The sequence below is a fragment of the Aplysia californica genome, unplaced genomic scaffold (genome assembly GCF_000002075.1).
Source record: "Aplysia californica isolate F4 #8 unplaced genomic scaffold, AplCal3.0 scaffold00024, whole genome shotgun sequence".
In the NCBI taxonomy this organism is placed as follows: domain Eukaryota; kingdom Metazoa; phylum Mollusca; class Gastropoda; order Aplysiida; family Aplysiidae; genus Aplysia; species Aplysia californica.
In genome coordinates this window covers 851,268-855,812 of record NW_004797294.1, presented here as the reverse complement: position 1 = coordinate 855,812, position 4,545 = coordinate 851,268, and the positions used below count along the sequence as shown (strand labels likewise).

General features: G+C 41.6%; 1 protein-coding gene across 4 annotated transcripts in view; it reads left to right on the top strand.

Moving 5' to 3' along the window:
- Positions 1 to 4,545, top strand: part of LOC101854468 (FMRFamide receptor) — a 131,682-nt gene that overhangs the window by 124,294 nt on the left and 2,843 nt on the right. The gene's annotated exons all lie outside the window — the stretch shown is intronic.

Here is a 4,545-nt window from a genome sequence, read left to right as displayed (position 1 = left end):
GGGCGAAATGCATGTGTGTGTTTATATGTGTTTTTGTAAGTGGAAATTGGGGAGTGAGCAATCTCAGGTTTGTTTGGGAAATGGGCCAGGTGGGGAATGGAAGTGATAAACAGAAATCTATATTATATTTGTGAAAATACGTCACTTTGGACTCCTAAAACTTCCGAACCACTTAACTTTCGAATTTGAAAACAATTGTGGTTTTTCAGAATCATTTAAACGGTGCACAATTATATTAAGAAATCTGAAGTCATTGTAGTTTAATTTTCAGTTTTTCATTAGTTTTGTTTAGATCTAATCTTGGGAAAGTCCGTCTTCTAAGACGGCCTTGTAAACAATTGAGGCTTCCGTTCACTAGCAGTGCGCACAATGACTTGACGTCCGATTCTTTTCTGTCCGTTAGTTGAACGTGTACCTAGCTTGCACTGTATATCATTTGTATTAGGCAAACCCCTCTGTTGGTGAAATACCACAAACAACAATCAACGAACATTTTGTGCAACGAAATAAGGAACTGACATTTACTTCACAATGGCCTTATTTTCGAATTGTTTTGCCTTTTCCTGCGTCTTTGCTCTTTCTTTCTCGTTTGGATGCGCCTTCTTCATCTATCGATACATATTATATTGGTGAAAGTTCGTCACTTTGGCCGCCTAAAACTTCCGAACCTCTTAACTTTCGAATTTGAAAAAAATTAATGGTGATTGAGAATCATTTAAATGGTGCACAGTTTTATTGAGGAGCCTGAAGTCAATGTAGTTTAATTTTCAGTTTTTCATTAGTTTAGTTTACATTTAATCTTGGGAAAGTCCGTTTTCTAAGATGCCATTGTAAACAAGTGAGGTTTCATTTCACAAGCTGTGCGCACTGTTTCCACACTTTTGAAATTCTGGAGTGTACAACCACGAAAGCGGAATAGAGAATCAATCTATACATTACTATATCTAAACCTGCTATTTTTTTGCATCTCTCACTCAGGATGTATTGCTCCATTTCAGTAGAGTGTAAGTATAGTTGACCAATGACGATCATTCCTTTCATCGAAAGGGGGCCCAGCTAGTGAAGACAAAAGGCAGGTGAAATAAATTATTGTCCCAGACAGACACCATCTGTCGTAGTTGTTTTAGATCTTTGTTTTAATTGGCCAAGAAGGGAGGGGGGTGTCGTTTGTACAAGTGATTGTCTTAAAAGGGGGGCTGTTAGAGCAGGTATGCCTGTATGTTGGTCAGGTAAGGTATGGAAAGCATACTGAGCGAATCCAAACCCTTATTAATACCAATTAGTCATACTTTCTCCGAGCATAATTATAATGGCTAAATCATAATCAGTTAATTGCAAATATGTTGGTTTTGGGCCCGGTGTCTATGTACGCAGCGATAAGAAGAAACGCTTCTTAATAACGAAACCAACACGTCATTAAACTCTTTCTCTGTTTGTATGTCTTTCCATCTGTCTGTCATCCTGATTGTCTGCCTGACTGTCTGCCTGACTACCTGCCTATCTGCCGTTTTGTCTGTGTCTTTATTTGTCTTTTCACCATATCATTCCCCCCACCCCACCCCACCCCCTCCATCTCTCTCTCTCTCTCTCTCTCTCTCTCTCTCTCTCTCTCTCTCTCTCTTTCTCTCTCTCTCTCACTCATTCACTCACTCACTCTCCCTGTGACCCAATCCGTAAGCAGAGATGGGTACGACAGTAGCCCCGCCTTTTATTGGAATTTGTCCACCTTGGGGGGCTGCCCGCCGCCAGATCTCTGACTGTTTCCCACCTCGTGAATGGGTGGCTTCAGAATCGACGCCACGGCTGGAGAAAAGGGGGCGCGGTCTAACGCCCGACCAGATTATCGATAGCCCTGTCGGTTTGCCTGCTTGTCGGCAACGCGCTCTCAATCTAGTGCTCAGCGTGTCGGAGCTCAGCGGCCCCCGTCTCCCCCGCTCTCCCTGAGAACTCTTCGATTTCCACCCTCCAGACGGTTCCACCCACTTTTCGTCATTCTCCCCCTTTCTCTCCCCACCCTCTACAGATCGCTAGGCTTGTCGAATCAAGTTTCGCATACAGGGAGAGGAAGGAAGCGACCCGTTTGGCGTACGTGTGGGGGTGGCCACGCCTTCGGTTGGAACAGATCGCAAAAAAACTGCGAGCGGGCAGCGGGTCGCGGTTTATTAAGCATCTGTTTTATAGTAGCAAAGGTGAACGGGACAGGTCTGCCAAGGTTTCGAGCCCCAGCGCCTTCACAACGTGCCCTTTTCTCTGTCCTGGATCTGAGAGCGAGTAATTCTATCTCCCACCGCCTCAGTGCGTGCCTGGTGGACCAGTGTCCGAACGCGCCGATTACCCACACGGAAACGGGGCCGCCCAAGGCAGGCCCTCCTAGCTGGACGACAAGCCCAAGCGTGGAGCAGCACACAGCAGAAATAGTGTTTCACACCCAGCCTAAAACACTTGGATGGACCAATGAGCCGGCAGAATGCTAGAATGCACCTAGGCAGACATTAAGAGCCGAGGATTAATGCGGAAGGCCAGCTCTCAAATAGAGGGTTAAATTTGAGGCACAAAAATACGTTTTATTATGCACAATTTCGCTGCTTGGCAAGAGGGCGTAGTTTTTGGACACATCGCCGAATGATCATATTTTACCTTACATTAGCGCGATTCTTCCACCCTTGGTTTGAATTATATTTATCGTTGATCTTCCTTGGCCCGGAGGCCGAGTAGAGTTACAATAAAATCAAGTATCGGATTAAACCCCTGTGTACGGACATGAGCCACACCTGAGCAAAAAAGCCGCAACAGCACTTCTGGAAGTCAATGATCCTGTATGATTCTCACTAATAAGATTATAGTTTTCGTGCTGACCGGAAAGACGTACAGCTACTTACCCTGGCTTTTCACTGGATTTCCCGACCGCCTTCTACAAGTAAGGGGAAAACGATTTGTCCACGGATCTGACGAGCGTACGAGCGGCTGAATCAATACAGTGTGTGCATCTCTGTGAAAACTTCTGTTCAAAACAACTCGAAACTAGGACAAGTCAGCCGATAGCTGGAGGAAATTTTTTTTCTCGCTCTCGTGGCGTTCTGCTCCTATCCCCGGAATTCTAATCATATACTGGGAAATACTCTTCTCAAAAGGTAATTCATGTGTCAGATATCAAATTCCCGTTCTGTGCTGCGCTGTGTGTGTGTGTGTGTGTGTGTGTGTGTGTGTGTGTGTGTGTGTGTGTGTTTTGAAGTCTTACTCAGTCTCGAATTATGGCAACACTCTGACATGAAATGTCAAGTTATATTCTCAACATGAAATGCAAGCACAAACCTTCGTCTTTCATTTGCGTGAGGTTTCTCTAAAAACAGTTCTCGGTTAGTCAGAGAGCTTTCCCGAGGCAATTCATTTTGCAAAACATAAGCAAGAGTTGTGGTTAGATTTAGACTTTAAAAAATCAGTATCTTCTCATGACACTAACATTTTTACATCTATATAGCTACTAAAAACATGAAGCCTAATCTTTTATAAAACATAAACAGCATCACCTAGGATCTCAGTTGAAGATTTATTCAATGATATCTAAAACTATTCCAAGTGTTCTTTGTGGAAACCCCCCCCATTATATCGAGTGTCCATACATATATGTCCTCGCTGTGCTGTGGACTAGAGTGTAAATTATTCCAGAAATAAATACGCGGTGCATTAAGTGTATAATATCAATCTGTACAAGATGTCACATCACTAATACAAGAGGAGTAAGGCTTAAGAATCTAATCCTATGAAGAACAGGGTGTTTTTACTTCTCTGTTTTTCAAAACCTTTTCTAATAATTTCAATTCCAGCCTTGAAAGGTCAAACATTTTAGGTTTATTTGTATTTTTCGACAAAACACAAACCTGTTTTTTTTTTCTAACCATCTCCAACATGGAGAAATCATGGGATTTCCTTCTGGTTAGATCTAACTTTCAATTTGAAGTGTTGACTCTTCAGTATTGCAGTTAGTTCTTGCTCATTGACAGCTTATTTTCTCCAAAACATTCGGAAATCTATTAACAACTCACCGGTTTAAAATATATCTGGATAAAAAATAGATCCAAGAAAAATATAATTTTAAAAACACATAACAATTCATATTTTATTTTCAATCAAACTTACATTTGTCTCAGCAGGCCTATTTCTCAATATTAGGGCTGAACTGGATGTTCTCTCAATATGTGTTTGAAATAGTTTGGGTTTTTAAAAAGAAAAAAAGAAATATACCAATGTAGCCACACATCAATATTTAGTTCACAACAGAGTTACCACAAATGAATCTTTTTTTTTTTCGTTTTTATTTTTGTAGTTCTCACTTAATAATCCGTATCGAAGCAGATTATTACCCACCTCCTAAATGATCTAAATTGTGTCGATGGGGGAGAGGGCATAAAAAACGTCAACATTAAAATAATAGCCACCCAAAACAATATTTTAAAACCCCAAAACAAATAAAAATCAAACAAATTGTAGTGAACAAACACGTGAGTCGCAGTGTACTAGACTGTTTGTTTTATTAAAGACCCCCCC